This window comes from Alexandromys fortis, unplaced genomic scaffold, assembly GCF_014885135.2.
Source record: "Alexandromys fortis isolate MF-2015 unplaced genomic scaffold, M_Fortis_MF-2015_v1.1 scaffold_79, whole genome shotgun sequence".
In the NCBI taxonomy this organism is placed as follows: Eukaryota; Metazoa; Chordata; class Mammalia; order Rodentia; family Cricetidae; genus Alexandromys; species Alexandromys fortis.
In genome coordinates, this window is record NW_026067964.1 from 919,174 (window position 1) to 936,498 (window position 17,325).

The 17,325-nt window shown below is 47.6% G+C and overlaps 1 protein-coding gene and 1 long non-coding RNA gene across 2 annotated transcripts in view; both read right to left on the minus strand.

The window, feature by feature from the left end:
• Positions 1-2,625, minus strand: part of Znf366 (zinc finger protein 366) — a 63,088-nt gene extending 60,463 nt beyond the window's left edge. The window contains exon 1 of the mRNA XM_050153828.1: positions 2,339-2,625. The gene's annotated coding sequence lies outside the window, so the exon portion shown is untranslated. The remainder of the gene's footprint in view (positions 1-2,338) is intronic.
• LOC126508532 (uncharacterized) overlaps positions 1-17,325 on the minus strand; it is a 388,666-nt gene that overhangs the window by 133,002 nt on the left and 238,339 nt on the right. The window lies entirely within an intron of this gene.

Genomic DNA, 17,325 nt, shown 5'->3' on the forward strand with positions numbered 1-17,325 from the left:
TTGGGACACAGACTTAAGACCTGCTCTGACCTGAACCCCACAATCACTAAATGACAAGACTGAAATTCAAGCTCAGTTTGTATCTCCTGGGGCCTGTGCTATTGGTGCTCCGCCTGCTCTCATCCGGGTCACCCATGCACACACAGCCCTGGGGTACACAGAGCATGACAAGACCCGAACTTATTTAACTGAGGGCGGGGCATGGCCAATGGAAGAACAAGCGCCTAGCACGCACCATAAGTTCAATCTCTAACACCGCCCCAATTATAGACGACATATTGGTAATTTAGTTATTGGGACTGTTTTGGCAGGAATTAATTGATGAAGTCTTGTATGAGTTCTGGATCGTTCCAAATTGGAATTTCCCTAATGAGACCAAAAAGGAGCCTATAATGTCCCTAAAGGAGAGTCACTCTGGAAATTTCCACAAATGCCAACACGCTCTTTGGAGTTGAATAAAAGATAAATTGAGTAGCAGTGACCTAGGCTAAAGTCCCTGGAGGATTTTTTTTTCCTGAGCCTCTGCCCACCCCCACAGTATCCAACAGCTATCCTGGCAATGACCTCACTACCCCAGCTCCTTAGTCTTGGCCCCCATGAAGGGATACAGTGAACATGGTCCCCCCACTTTTGCCTGACTTGTCTTTAAACAGAGTGACCCTGAAGTCATTTGGCTCCCCTCACATCACATCTGAGACTCGTTCTGCATAAGCGAAGTCCCCCGTGCTATTCTTTTACTTGGGATATTAATGATACCAGGAGAAATGAAACCGAAAGGAGCCAAGCAGGGTCCTGCGCAGCTCTGCATTTCTTCTGGGGTTACACTGGCCGAGAACTCATGCGAAATGCCCAAAAGGACCAGGCTTAGAGCCTGCTGCCCTGAGGTGGGTAAGATGGGGTGGCTGGGGTAGGTGGTAGGAGAGCTGGGCCCCACTGGCCACCACTGTCACACACTCATTCAATTCTTTAGTGGGCAATGCCACTCATGCCTCTTCCGTGTTGCGCGTTTTATAGGAATTCTAAGGAAAGCATTTTCTTTTTGAAACAAACAAACAAAAAAATAAGCCTGTTAATAACGTAGGACAAACCCTACATTAACCGTCCAGTTCTATTAGATTTTTCTCACCTTTATTAAGAAGATGGCTCAGTTTTGAATAAAGATTCATTACCTGATCGTGGTTAAAACATAATCTGAACAAATTAATCTTAAAATCACTAGCTAGCTGTGTCGCACTCTTTCTGCCCTGAGGATTTCAGCCCCTACCCACCATCGAAATGAATAGGTCAAGAAGTGTGCGTGGCCCCTGCCTTCTCCCCATCCAGCACCTCACTGGATCAAATTATTAATATCAGCAGCCACGTCCCCGTCTTGGCCCGACCTTGGTGACCTGTTTTTGACAACATGATCCTGGCTCCCTCATGGCTTGCCATAATAAGTTCTGGGTAACATTATCCTCTGTGACAAATGCAAAGGAGACAACTTGGACGTTTAAACACCGGGGGCACCGTGTATCTACGCCCGGCTTCTTTGCGCTGTTCTGTCTGCTGCCTAGAAGAGCAGGCTCTGAGAGACTATTTTTCAATTGCATCCGTGTCTTAGCTTTTCATTTTTCCTGACACAAGCAATCAATCTAAATCCTCCCATTCCAGTCACATGCGGATTTTCAAAACCAAAGCTATACGCCCTCGAATCTTTGCCTTCTTTTGTGTAGCACATGACACCCCCCCATTGACAGTGGACAGTACATTTACATTTACCCCACATGGGGTGCCTCTCCCAGAAGCCCCCCACATGCAGCACTATTGCAGAGCAATATTGCCCTCCTTCTCCTCCCTCTCCAGTGACAGAGCGACAGTCACACATGAATAGTTCCCTGTGAGGACCGTGGAGTACAGAGTGGAAAGGAGAAAGCAGAAAGGGACCTCAAGACAGACAATTTAACAAAACCCCTGAGCAAATAGCAGTTCTCAACAGACACCCCAAGGGGGTTCCCAGGATGCAGCCCTGGGGAGCAGTGATCCCACCAGTGGGACATTACCACATGTCCCAGTAGCTCCTAGTTAACCCAACCAAGTAGTCTGTGCCAAAAAAATAATTCAGATTTCACACAGCGTCCTCCTCAGCCCCGATGCAATTCTATTTCCAGTTCTGCCAGCCTCAGCTGTGCCAAGCGTTCATATTCTCTTCTGCAAAGAGGCATGAGTTCACATTCTGGGCCATCCATCAGTCACACCTTTTGATTAAGAAGCAGCCCAGTGGTTTCTGTGCAAGATGCCGGGTCAGCCTCCATCGCAAGGACATTGAAATGAAGGTAGAAAGGATTGTGTGGTCACTTACCAGCTCCTGAGGGCTGAGAGGCTGCGGCCCCGCCGCTTTACCTGGTCTCTGGCTGTCTCTGTCTTTCCCTCTCTCTCTCTCCCTCTTTCTCTTGTGTACAGACTGCAGGGGAACTTAAAGAACTCGCAGGGACAGTGTTTCAAATGACTTAAGAAGGAGAACAGGAACAATACTTCGTTCTCTTTTTCTCAGATGAGTACCTTCGGGAAGAAGGAAGGAAGGGAGGGGAGAGGGAGGAAGTCAACAACCCTTCGCTTTCCTGAAAAAAAATAAGGAAACAGAAGATAGACATCTCATTTTCTCTTAAACAAAAATGTTGGGGGGGGGTGGGAAGAAAGGAAGAAAATCTTTACGAAAAAGAATTCCTCAAATATGCTCACTGCCCTGGGAGCTTTAGTGAGATGGAAACTCCTGAGTGGCCCTATCCTGTCCAAACAAATGCAGGCTCTCCTGAGTCGCAGACTCTGGTATCTGGCTTGCAGAACTGACACGGCCCAAAAGGAACAAATCATGTCATGTCGACTCTCAGCCGGGGAGCATTTGGGCTGCTGTGCTAACCAAAGAAACCTGCAGCCTTTAACCAAGGGTGCGGTGGCTGGTCACCCAGGCCTTTTGGCTTCCCCTAGCTGCTTCGAGAAACCTCTGGTTCTACGGTTCCCTGGCTCACTCCAGGTCTCTTCGAGTTCCTCATGATTGAACAGCTCCTCACGAGCTCTGTGCAGTGGGCCGAGTCTGGCTCCATCTTTGCTGATGGACGAAAAAGGAAAAGAAGCCACTGAGCACAGTGCTGGCAGCCAGGCCATGGCTAGCTCTGAATGTTGTTTCCACTGTCCTGTCTTTCTTGGATGTAGTCACCTATGGAACTCTAGAAGAGAGGTGTTAATTTGTTTTGAAAATACCATGAAACAGCTGAGGTCTTAGATAAATCAATCTCTGTTTCTGAAGGAGGGAGGGAAGGCTGAGTAGGGGCAGAAAAAAAAATGGACTGAGCATCCTTTACTGAAGATGAAGTTGGCACTCGGTGGGCATGCCTGGGCTCCCTGAAGCTTGCCTGCACTTACTGAGGAAGCTGGGGCTTGGTGGGCAGGCCTGGGCTCTCTGAGGAATGTTTTGACTTCAGGGGAGGGAGCTGGGGCGCAGTGGGCAGGCCTGGGCTCCCTGAAGCATGCTTACACTTACAGAGGGAGCTGGAGTCAAATCCTGCAATTAGCACTGTGAGTCTCCTGCCCTCTGTTCATTCAGTTAAGACCATTGCCACCACAAACAGGAAACAGCAGTTGTGGTCCCTTTTGGTGGCACAAGATATATTGTTTATAAGTTGCTTCCTCGATTCACTTGATAGTGGGAAAAAAGGGGGTGGGGTGGGGAGCATACCTGCTGGATGGCCATGGGAAAGGTGACTTCACAGAAAGCAAGGTTTGGGTTCAGAGTTCGTATGACAATTTCCCCTGGGTACTATAGTCCAAGGCATTGAGTGTTTATCCCACGATTTCATTCTACATCTGTGTCTCTGTCTATCTACCTGTCTGTCTGAACGTGTGCAAGGTCAGAGAGGGCCTAAGAACGGGTGGTCTTCGTGTTTATATGAATTGGGGTGACCCCATTCTTTGCGGTTGTGATGCATCCAATTCTCCCACAGACTCCGGCCTATGAGCCTGTCCCCACAGGTGAGAGCACCAACAGCCGGCAAAACTCCAAAGGCACACAAGGCAGTGGGGAGCAAGCACTCACCTGCCTCCTGAGTCCTCTCCAGGGCCCTTGCCCTCTGCTGGCCTTCCTCTGCATCCTGCCTCTGTGGGGAGGGGAGGATAAGAAAAATGGAGAGCCAGGAAGGCAAGAGAAACACAACAGAGAAGGAAGCTGGCAAGAGGAGAAGCAGAGGCTTCAGAGGGGAGGCACCGGTGGGCACAACTGGGAGGAATCCTGCAGCTTTGGAGCACAGAGGCTTAGCATACCAAGTGGGTCATGAGAGAGAGGCTGGTGGGAGCCATAGGGAGAGGGTGGGCATTGGTCATTACAGCAATGGATGGGGTGGGGGAGCAACCGAGAGACCCTGCAGCCAAGAAACCTTCACCTGAGCAGCCAGTCACACCCCATGGCTTTTCCTACTTGTTATTCTTCTTGCAGCCTCAGGCCAGGCCAGGCTGAGCCCCAGGAGTCCAGACCCAATCCAAAGGATTTCCCTTTCAAGTCTCTAGAATGTGGGGACTGTCACGTTGAACCCTGTTGTTTTCTCAAGGCTAGCTGACCCACCCAAGAGAGCCTGGACAGGGACATGTCCACTCATTGTGCTGGGCTTGGCTTCCAGGCATCGACCTCTAGTGGGCTCTTGGGATGCACACAGGGCTCCTGGAAGTTGCTCCATGCAGACACCTGGCTGTAACCTGCCTGCTGGAGCCACAGTGAGGCCTCTTCCTCTTTCCTGCAGTGCCAGTCATCTGGAAAGTCACCTAGGAGCCTTGTCCCCTCACCACTGGGTGTCAGAAACTGAAACTTCCTCAGTCCTGAAGAAACCAGGCCTCCTGAGAGAGATCTGGGTCAGTCTCTAAGGTCTAGTGAGCTCCTGGAGGCTGCTCTGGACCCCACCGAGGGAGAAGGGACTGGGAACCTGTGCTGAGCCACTGTGAGGACGCGTGTGTGACACGGATGTAACCTGGGTGTAGATCCCCACCTCCATAATCTCCACATAGCATGACTCATTCGAGATCATTTGAGTTGGCCAGACAGGGCCGTAGACCCATGGAACTTGGAGAAAACAATGATGGAACCAAAACAGTAATCTAACAACTCAACATCAGGACCAGCTTCCTCTCTCCCCATGTGAACTCAGCTCATAACCGCTTCCCATTTTTCAGCCATCCCAACTCACGGACACCCTCGGCTATGGTGACAAGAACTCGGGGGCCTTCTGTTCACCCTGGGAGCAATTTAGTCCCAGGTCCTGGGGGTGGGAAGCCAAGGTGGAGGTAGGATGGAAGCAGAATGTACATTCTGAAAAGTGAACCAGGAGTTTCCTGTACCGCTCAGTGAAAGTCCAGAAATACGTCGGTCTGAGTCGTCCGCGTCCACAGCCAGCAGGGATTTCATGCTCCTTCTGCCACGCCTGTCCTCAGGGGACATCATCTTAATGTCTAACAACATGCTATTGAAGTTGCATACGGAATGAAGCTGGCTTTTGCTTATCTCCTTGGGCTTTCTCGGCCTTGCCATTCTCAAGATTCCTCCCCAGTGTTGGGAGAGTTAGCAGTTCATCCCATCTCTTTGCTGCCTGGTGCTTCAAGTTGGAACTAAACCACAATTTACATGTCTGCCGCTCTGAGTCACTTCTAATATACAGCATCACATCTGTCCCTACCAGATGTCTTCTTAAAGGTCAGAGGCAGGTCTCGTTTCTCTCTGGGAAGAGAGGTCTCTCCAGTGACTCACTATTTTTTGGTTGGTTGGTTGGTTGGTTGGTTGGTTGGACTTCCTTTGGCATCCAGTTCCTCGCACCTGGGATACACAGCCTCATGGTTTCTTTTCTAATCATATGGATTTGATCTGAGGATCTGGTGATAACCGGAAACGCTGACAAAGTGCCTGAGAAGCATGAATGGGCCATCAGGGTGCAGAGACCTGGAGACGATGGCTCCTGATCTCCAGCCTCAGTGGTGAACTTTCTGTCTTGGGGCTCTGTGGACTACAAGTCTCTATTGCCCTCTGGGTTCCACGAGGACAAGCAGAGTTCTATCATCCTACGGTGTCAAAGGGTTGTCTGAATCTCCAGCCTGAAAATGCTTTGAAATATCCATTGTCTCTTTGATTTATTGTCTCCCTCTGCCAAGCCCTGAGGTTTTTCAAAATGCAACTCTTAAAATCTCGGCAATATTCATTTCTTTCTTTCTTTCTTTTTTTTTTTTTTTTGGTTTTTCGAGACAGGGTTTCTCTGTGGCTTTTGGAGCCTGTCCTGGAACTAGCCCTTGTAGACCAGGCTGGCCTCGAACTCCCAGAGATCCGCCTGCCTCTGCCTCCCGAGTGCTGGGATTAAAGGCGTGCGCCACCACCCCAGCTCTTTCTTTCTTTTTAGTCTGAGTTTGCTTCGTTTGCCTGGAAAAACGATATGGAGGATGCATTTGAACAGGTTGCTGGGGAAGGAAGTCTCTCAGAGTCATCATACAGTTACTGTGCATTGGGGTGGCACTGTGTATTTTTGGAAAGTCATGATCTACCTAAGGAGACAACGGCTCTGTGAAGGAGGTGCTGCCACCGGCCACCCATCCCCGTGGCTGGGAATGTGTAGTCACGGCACGGCCACCACCATTTCAGCATCACGCCACCAGCGAGATTACAAACTCCTCAATTCTTGGAACCCTAATTTTAAGCCATGGAAACAACTGACTTTGCCCTCTACATAAACAATCCCCGTCAAGAAGCAAAAACACAATGAACGGTACCTAAAATTGGGGAAAACTTTGCTTTACTGGAGAAGCAAAAATGGATGGCCAAGAAGCTCACTAAGCGATCATTTGGTGAGCAAGTCTGTGTGTGCCCCTTAAGGCTCCATGCTGGGAACAGTCAATGTTCTTCTGGATTTTGTTTGCCTGATAGAGGCAAGAGCTATATTAGGCGAATTAAACAGATCGTGCCTGGATTCCTAAACAATCTTCACTGCTTAGATAAAGGGTCTTTCCCAGGGAAAACTGTGTGTCAACTGAGGCCCAAAGAACGAACATGAGCCAAGAAAAGATGGTGAAGGGAAACTTAGGGAAGGGCAGCATGGTCGATCACAAGAAGGATGGAAAACCACTGCAGTTTTCACGCAAGAGATGGGATTTCCACGTAGCTTGGTCCTTGTGCAAAGGTGGATTATGGAGAGGCAAGAATAAATGCGGACAGGCAGTTCTAATGTATGGGCTGTGTTGATGGTCCTGGTGAGAACTATCAGAAATCCAGCCAGGCATGCTGACGACTAGAGTTGAGGAGAATACATGCTAGCTGTTCTGTGTTAGAGCCAAGGTTGACATTGTCTAAGCCAACTCTGCCGCACAAGGTGAATCGGTAGTGTTAGAACTGGGCACACATCGCTGTACGGCGTATCTGAGACCAAGAAGAAGAGAATACAAACCCAGCTTCTCTGGCTGCATAGAGCACTCACTACCCTCGCGAGCACACACTCTTCCCTACACACCGAGCAAGCAAACAGCTCTGCATCAGATATCAGTGTCCTCTAACCCAGTTCTGTTCCGACACTGTCTACGGAGAGAACCCATTTGGCCAGAAGCTGTGAGCTCGGTTTCAGGAGCCTGCTCACCGGTCCCGGCACCAATCGCAAATCCATAAGTTGTTTCACCTGTGTTTTTAACCAGCTGCCTATGAGCTGGGCTTTCAGAACCCTTTCCTTGGCTTCAATAATTTGACAGAGCAACTTTCAGAACTCAGGGAAGCACCAAGCTGCTCACTACTTTGTCCTGAAGGATGCTGCAAAGGATGCTGCAAAGGATAGCTAAGCACACCAGGTGGAGATGAGCAGGGAGGGATGTGTAGAAACGGAACAAAGCTCCTCCCCCGCTCCCCCCAGGGCACACCATTGTCCGGGAGCTTCCATGTTAGTCTATCTACAAGCTTCCAAACTTATGTGACCATGGCTAAATTATTGGCCACTGGTGAATTGGATCTTCAGGGAGAATTTTAGGATATACATTCAGGAAACTAAAGGAGGTGTGTGTGTGTGTGTGTGTGTGTGTGTGTGTGTGTGTGTGTGTGTGATTATACACATATAATCTATATATAAAAATGTCCCCCATCTGCATTCTAAGGCTGTATAGTCACTCCAGAGGTTAGCACTCGAGTCCTCCAGTATTGCCAACCTCAGTGTCCTCTGCTAAAGTGGTGGCAAAGCCTGTCTTCTCCTCACAGGCGCTCCAAGAGCATCCCGGAGCCTGTGCGTACACCACGCAAGAAACAACAAAAGACTTCTTATATAGGCATTAAATCGGCTGGCGGCTCTGTGTCAGTAGTTTTCACGGATCCCACACTCTTCAGTTAGTCTTTCCAGACAGAGGACACAAAGCCCTGAACCTTGGCCTGATCTGGGTCACTAAAGCAGGCTGGACGTGCATTCAGAATGCCAAAGAGCTATGAACTAGCCCCAGAACCCTTTCCCCAGAGAAGACCACAAGGCCACAGCTGCTCTAATAAAACTCGATTTCCAGTTGAGTTTCTTTCCTTCATCTTCTGAGCATCGGCTCACACGAGGGTCAGGGCCCCCTCTTCTTCAAGCCTGTCATCTGGCCTCACTGCCTCTGCACTGTATTTGGACGCAAATGCAAATGCATGAAGGCGCCTCGCAGCTAACGCAAACTTGTAAAATAACGTACGTGTGTAGTGTAAGAGGGTGTGAAGAGAAGCAGGGTTAACTGATCAGTCACAAAACACCAAAGGTCTGTAACTATGTGAGAACACAGAGTTGGTGGGCTGAGACCTTATTACTTCAAAACCTTTCAAAAGACAGAGCTGGGCATGGCGGCGCACACCCGAGGCCAGCCTGGTCTACAGAGTGCGTTCCAGGACAGTCAGGGCTACACAGGGAAACCCTGACTCAAACCCCACCCTGTCCCTGCTACCTGCCAAAGCAACAAAAGACCAATATTAGAACTTCTATGTGTTTTTAAATGTCAGAATCACGGATTACTTCTATAACTACTGTGGAACTAGCACTAATTTTGCTGACTAGAGTAACGAGAGCATGGTTTTGCTTTAAAGATATGCAGAAACGTATCAGCAGATAAAACGATATTTCGGTGCTGGAGGGATGGCTCAGCAGTTAAGGGCACTTGTTCTTACAGACGACCTGAATTCAGTTCCCAGCTCACAGAGCAATTCGCTACCATCCACGACTCCAGTTCCAGGGGTTAGGACACCCTCTTCTGACTCTGCATGTACCGGGCATGCATGTAGTATACAGACATACTTGCAAACAAAACACCCATACTTATTAAATAAATATTTTTAAATTAAAATTAAAAATGCTCCGCACCGGTAATGTGCTATAGAATTCTCTAAGAAAAATAAACTCTTTATGTAAACGGAACCTAAGGATACTCTTAAAATATGCCCACTTTATTTGCTCAAAAACACCTGATTCCCCATCCTTTCCCAGGATTGGTGGTTTAGTCCTAAAGGAAAAATAAATTCGGCAAAAGTGACAGTGAGGGACCTGAGGACAAGGTCATCAAAGGCACCAAAGCTTATCACGCCCACACTCTAGTGCTAGCGCTTGCTCTGGGGAGCAAGCCGTTTGCCACAACACCCAAGCAGTCTATGGAAAGGACCACGTGGAAGAGAGCCGAAGCTGTCTGGTATCTGAACCGGTCATGTCACTGTGGTGCCTTCAGGTGACAGCAGCCCTTCCAGTCCTCGCCATTCCCACTGCACCCTCATGAGAGATTCTGAGACAACACACCCATGCACTCTGAATTGCCAAGCCACAGAATCTGCAAGACAATAATTTTTTGTCTCCATTCATTGGTATATGTAAAAGAACTGTTCATTTAGCTCAGGGGTCTACCGGTTGTAAGTCCAAGTCTGGGTAAAGGTAGCCGGTGAGGACCTTTCTGTCTCGTATGACGGAGAATCGCAAGAACAAGCAGGCACTTCTGGAGGAGACAAAACATGGGGGAGGTCTCAGTTCATCGTGGCCCACTCTTGTGATGGCCCATGAGAACACCACTAATCCACCCATGAAGGCCCCCATGACCTCATCACTCCTAAAGGCACCACTACCTCATAGGATTGACACACTGGGACGAACTTTCTAATGCACGATTTCTAGGGATACGTTCAGACCACAGCACTGATATTTTGTTTTGGTTTTCGGTGTTGCTGGTTTTACCACTAAGTTTTCACGCAGTTTGCTATGCAGCGACAGATAGCTAATGGAGTTAGCATCCAGGAGGCTTCTAGTTTACAGCTTTGGGCTTGAACTTTTCCAACCAGATATCCCAGCTGAGAATCTTCACAGGTTTTTCTAGAAGTCTGACTCTGACGCTAAGCAGAGCTGCTAACCATTGCATCCTGAACACCAACCAAGGGAGGGTGAGTTCAGTCTTCTCAAAGTGTTCAAATACCTGACCAGTGAGACAGCAGGCAGATGAGATGCAGTGGGGACCCTTGGGAGACGGCAGACCCACACCCACAACACCTTCCTGCTGCTTTGTTTTCTCCCCTGCATCTGCAGGGCTGGAGAGGGTGGAGGTGACTTCTAGGCAAGTCCTTTAAAAGTGCCTTTCCTTGGTAGGTTTGAAGTTGTGACAGATTTATTAATTTGTTTCGTACGGTACAAACTATATACCCGTTTTATGCATGCCCGTTAATGCTCAGAAAGTTAGACATTAGAAATATCTACGTATGAAAAACAAACCCACAGAGCCCTTTGTCCAAAGGCTTCCATGACTTAAGAGGGAACGTAAGTTTCACGGGAATTGACCAGGATCGCCTGTGCTGGGTCAGGAAGTCACTTCTGGGCACCAGCTGCTCCATAACCATTTGCTGAATGGCTGGCTGAATAAAAAAAATAAAAATGACACCAGAAAGAAGTGGCGTGGAGGTGCTCCGTCCGCCACTCACTCTCCTGACTCCCCTGCAAGCCATGTTTCTGAGATGTCACCCGTGCTGAGCCTCCTGGAGAAACATTTTAAATCCAAAGAGCGGGAAGAACTAGGCCAGATGCATTCCCATCTGACTTTTGCCCCTGTCTTTCCTGTACCAGCCACCAGGGCCTGGCAGGGGCTGCCACTGTTCTTTGGTTCTTATTTCTTCTCCTTCCAGCCTTAATCTCCCAGGTTTTGTAACTCTGGCCCAGGCTTCCTCTTCTTTGAATACCCACTCTGAAGGAGGTGAGTTACCACTTGCGCAGGGCTTTGAAGCTAACAAACAGGGAACCCTCAGAGGGATGTGACCAGAGGCGCACAGCTTGGCAGGTGACCCGCTCTGACTGATGTTCAAAGCAGCTGTCAGCGAATGGAAGGTAGCCCGCACAAAGGAGCCAGCCAAAAATAACGAGAGAGGTGAAGAGAGAACGAACAAGAAGTAAGAGTCACAGCAGGGCAGCCGCTGGGGTCATTGTGTCTCCTCTGGTCTAGCCTCCTCCCTCCCTTCCTCCACCTAGTCCTCAAACGACCCCCTTTCCTCCTCCAAAAGAAAAGTTAAAAGCTTTCTTTTGGGAACAGAGAGGACTGCCCAGACTTCTGCTGTTTACCTTTGGTAGAACAGCCATTGGTGGCGAGTTCAAACACAGGAAAAGACCTCTAGTTACAGGAAGAGCTGCAGACGGACTGGGAGGTTGGCCTTGGTTTTGCTGGGCCCTGAGTCTCCGAGGTGGTGTTCAAGTCTGGGAGCTGACAGCAGGCCCTTGTCTTGATTGACACCAGGCACTCAGCCTACAGCTATTCCTTGGATTATTTCCTTCCCGTAGGAATATTACTAAAATACAATGCTGGTGAGAACTGGAGAGGTGGGGTTGGGGTAAGGGTAAAGAGCCTTATATTACACATAAAAACATCGTTACCTTTTCCAGTGTGTGTGTGTGTGTGTGTGTGTGTGTGTGTGTGTGTGTATACGCATGTGAATGTGCGTGTGAGTGCATATGTGTATGTGTGTGAGTCTCTGTGTGTATGTGTGTGAGTGCATGTGCGTGTGAATGAGTGCATGTGTGTGTGTGTTGTGTATGTGTATGGGCACATGTGAGTCCGTGTGTATACATGTGTGAGTGCATATGTGTGTGTGTGTGTGTATAATATATGTGTGGTGTTGAGGTCACAACTCACTCTGTGCAGCAAATGCTCTCACTCCTGAGCCATTTCTCCAGCCTCTTTCCCAATCTTCTACTGAAAATAACATCACAAAAGAGCAAATTCAGGAGTTATATTTGACAGTATGCAGGATGTTTTCAGTCACAAAAATGGGGCTCTGTTTAAAAAGGGGCCACAATCATTAAAACGGGGTACAGCCGAGGAAAACTGACTTCTCTGAATTCACCCCAACCTCCACCCCCACCCCCACCCCCGCCCCAGCTGTGATTTGTTGGGAGAAGGGAATGGAGCTGGCCGCCCTCCCACAGTTCAAAGCTCCTGAGCAGGAAGGCTCCCCAGATGAGGAGGGCGCGCTAACTGTGGATGGGAAGAGAGCCCTCTGAGACAGACACAAATGCCATGAGGCCATCAGAACTTCTGGGCTTTCCCCACCCCACCCCAATTTCTCTCCTCTGATTCCATTTCAAAAATCCCCCCTGGCTTCAAGAAGCACAAGACTTTCTAGACAGGTCATTCTTAAGCCAATCATGGGGATCTCACTTCTCTTTCCTCGTTTTCCTTTTTCTCTTTCTCTTTCCTTCTCTCTCTTTCTTTTCGTCCCTTTCTTTCTTTTGTAAAGACAAGTTTTCTTTATGTGACCCAGGCTGGCCTCCAGCTCATGCTCCTCCTGCCTCGGCTTCATTTCTGGTTCTGAATCTAAACATTTGTTTCAACAATCACTGCTCTGTCTTCCGACAAGCTCCCAGCTGCCTGTCACCACTGGAAGACATTTCCCCATCAGAATTGAAGTAAGGAGCTGTGACTCCTCCCCAACCATGCTTACCTGGAGCTGTGACTCCTCCCCAACTGTGCTTACCTGGCCCATCTGGTCCTGCAGGCCTGGAGGCCTAGGGAACAGCAATTTTGCTTCCACTGATGCACTCCGGAGCTCGTCGCGCAGTATTGTGTGTTTGGCACGGGATAAATCCACCATGAACTTCTGTGTTCCTTTAGACTCTGGGCCTTAAACTCGGTCCTTAGCAGTTTACCCCAGATATCAACTCATTCTCCTGTTTTGCTTGGGGTTTTCTCTCCTTTGGGAAAAAAAAAAAAGTCCTTTTGAGATTTCACTTAATGTACATGAGTGTTTTGTCTTCATGTCTGTCTGTGCACCGTGTGTGCAGTGTCCTTGGAGATCAGAAGAGGGCATCAGATTCCTTGGAATTGGAGTTACAGACAGTTGTGAGCTGCAGGTGAGCTGTGTGGGTGCAGGGAATTAAACCCCGGTCCTCTGAAAGAGCAGTCAGTGCTCTTAACCACTGAGCCATCTCTCTAGTCCTCTCTCTTTATGTTGGTTTTGATGTCTTTCTCTCCATGTGGATCTTTTTCATTTCAAGACATAAATGTTTTCAGGGTTTCAAACGAGTAAGCGTGGGTGCAACAAGGCCACTCCAGATCTCCCCGGAAACACACACAACGTCATTTCCACTGTAGGATAGTTTGGACATGGTGTCAGCACACACAATGTCATTTCCACTGTGCGATAGTTTGGACATGGTGTCCCCGCGTCCAGTAGCACTTCATGCTATTTTGGAAGCTGTAGAACCTTTTGGGAAATGGGACTCGATGAAGGAACTGGGTGACTGATGTCTTGGGATTTATGACCCAGCCCCCTTCTCTGCTTCCACTACTCCATCCTCTATGCCGACTCCACCATGCTAAATGCGTTCTCAGTCCAGGAGCCAAAGAAAATCCCCCCCCCCCTTGAGTTGGTTCTGGTAATCCAGTAGGGACCGACAAGTTCACAATCATGAAGTGGAAACAGAATCATAAAGCTTTTTCTTTAAGATGATCTATAGGAGTAGAAACTTCTGTTTGCAGTAATAGAAGACTAGGAAATCTGAAGTTTTAACAACTTCAAGTGGCAAAGCATTAGCCAGATAGTGAGAGTTTACAGAATGAAAGCCAGAAGTGGAAAACCCAGAGAACAAGACTAACATTCAAACCCGATTTCATCCTCAGGGCATTTGCCAATCCTTACAAAACCGGTTTGTAATGCGGTTGCCTTGTTGGTGGATGTTGGTGTGAGGGAGACTAAGCCAAGACCTGCCGTCCCCCAGATGGGAGGACTCTACTAGGTCAACCTACTTAAAGCTGGGATTTCCAAGTGGCTTCAGACAGCACGAATTGTAAGTAAACAAATTCCTGGAAAGAATTCCTGTCTTGATTTACATCACAGAGGTGGTCCAGGGAGCCACTAACCTCAGGCTTTGATTTGAATTTGAAATGCCTCAAGTATCTGTTAGAAGAAAAGGAAAATTCTCTTTGGAAAAAGATAATACGATCCTCACAAATATCTTAAAACTCAGGTGTTGAGAAGAATCATTCAGACACAGGTACAAAACACACTTAAGAAAGTAAAACAAGACAGCAGAAATAACACAAACAGATCCAGCACTGGGGATGGCAGCTGCTGGGCTCAATTTAAAAACTGATGAAAGAAATACATCCATAGATTCAGGAAGATTAGCATGTTGCCACACGGCACTTCCGGAAGCAGCAGAGTGAAGCCGCTGGAAACTGAGGGAGTGTGTACGAGGAGGGGTAGAGAACACATGGCCTTCAAAGGACTCAAAAAGCAATGGTGGCGCACGCCTTTAATCCCAGCACTCGGGAGGCAGAGGCAGGTGGATCTCTGTGAGTTCGAGACCAGCCTGGTCTACAGAGCTAGTCCCAGGAACCCTGTCTCGAAAAACCAAAAAAAAAAAAAAAAAAAAAAAAAGCTGGTTTTTCAAAGTCAAAAGGCAGTAACACTGTATTATCAGCCCAGAGAAAGAAAACAGATGCCCACTTAGAATCCTAGAATTATATTATCAGAAATTCTATTACCATTTGTTTAAATGAGTTTTGGAAATCCAAGAACATATACTGGAAGGAGAAGTGAAAAGATTCAGATGGAAGGGCCAAGATGAAAAAAGAAATAAAGACAAAAAAGTATCTTGTGGGATTTAAAAATTGCACAGAATTAGAAACTGCTAAATAACAAATTAGTTGAGATGAGAGTGAATGGGGTTTAAATTTTTGATGTTTCCAAATTACATAGGATAATGGTAAAGATCGATATTCATATTACATTTGGATAAGTTAATGCAAAGTTAAAATAAAATAATAAATAACAACTATAACTTTAGGCTGCCTACCAAAAATAGATAATTCCAAAATACCAACATTTCTAAGCAAAGACTAATGTCTAAAATAATGCTTAAAAAGTTTAGTCAGTTCAGAAGCAGTCGAGAAAAGAGAGAGAAGGATAAATTAGGTAGGACATTCCAGAATCATCAAATTATATGATAGCCTAGGCCTCCAAAACATGAGTAATTACATTAAATGTAAATGGGCTAAGCTTACTCTTGCCTAGTAAATGCGCAGAGGGCTGTGGGCGAGCATGAGAAGATGCATTGAGTAGATGACAGGAAGCCTAGACTCTAGTTCTTAGCCAGGCATCACCAGAACACGGAATTCTGAGCAATGGTCACACAGGAAACAAGGCCATTAGGTTGGATAATGAGTGTGCTTTAGCCCATCCTTGCAGATTTTGAAACTGTTCTTATGACCTCGTTTAGAAGGTCCCATAGCTTATGCCTTTGTCTCCTGCAACTAAGAGCTGGTTCTGTTCCCAGAAGGAAAGGACGCCCTCTGCTGGGACGAAATGGAGTTAAGACTCGGGCAAGATAACGGAGGAGGCACATGGAAATGGGGTATGGAAAGGTGGCTGGGAGGAGCACTGCAAAGATGCCATTGCTGCTAATGAGGGAGATAAGGAAAGGCAATCTGCATAGTTCTGTTTCCCCTGGACTTTGACTGGATGTGACCCTTAAAATGTCGCAATCTTTGTGCTGTGCCAGATGAGGGCAGAGTGAGAACATGGCAAGCGTGTGTCAGGACCCATTGAGCAGATGGGGCAACAACCTGCATGTTCAAACATTGAGAACATCACGGCTCTGTTCTTTATTCTACACTGAGTGCGGATTGTGTGCTATGGCCTGGAACCCTGCTACCTGATGCTACCTGCTTCCAAGTGACCAACATCAGCTGTTGGATACAAATAAACATTGGTTTTATATATATATATGTTTTAGTGACCACATTAGAAAGAAATTAATTTCAATTATGTATTTTATTCAATATTGTGTGTGTTAAATAATATCATTTAGAATATTATTATATATCATGTGTGTTAAATATTATCATAGAATCAGCACAAATACTGTAGAGACACTTTGCAATCATCTTTACATTAAGACTTCAAAATCAGATGGATATTTTACCCTTAGCACATGTTCAGGCTAGCCAAGTATCAGGGGCCTAAAAATCGTATGTGGCTGGTGGCTGCCCATCTAGATGGTTTTCCACAGACCCAGTGGTACTGTAGCTGCCCTGATTGCTGCGCACTGTGCCCCCGTGTCTGCGCTCTGTGCACTGGCACCCAGTTGCTGAGCTTCGGGCAAGGGGGCTGGAGGTTAAAATACATAGGCACACACAGACAGAGAGACAGTGACACGGGTCACCCTTGAATTCCCCAAGAATGCCCCCTTTATTGTGTTCAGGGGCAGATTATATAGAGATAGCCACACCCCAGCCAAACCCACCAGAAACCACTCTCCTGCCATCAGGAACTCCTGAAGGTCTCATGCTCAGAGCAGCTGTAGGCACTCAGATCAGGGGATTACAAGAAATTCAGGATCTGGGATCTCACTGCTCCCAACACCTGAAGCTGCTGCAGGGTTAGCAATGAACGAGCAATGCCAGCATTCAGGGTGGAGTTTGCCTAGTCAGTCTCGGCATGCCTCAGAAGCCAGGGTGTGCTTGAATTTCAGCCTCCTCAGAGTGTCTCCCAGAAAACACCAAGACTGACACCAAGGCTGGAGTGTGCCCTGGCCACTGGCCGGCCTCTTCCCTGACTGTGGGTTTTTCTAGGGCGAGTGACATGTCCTGCCCACTTACTGCAGTCCTGACTATTCATGAAATTACAAGAAGAAATGATCTTGCCTCTCTTTGAAAACTTCTGTTATGGTTAATTTCCCTTGTTGATTAGAGAGATTTGAAAGTCACCTAGGAGACAGACCTCTTAGAGCATGTCTGAGCATGTAGCCAGGGCATTTCCAGATCAACAGAGAAAGCGATGCGGCAGCACTGTCCTGTGGGCTGGGATCTTAGACT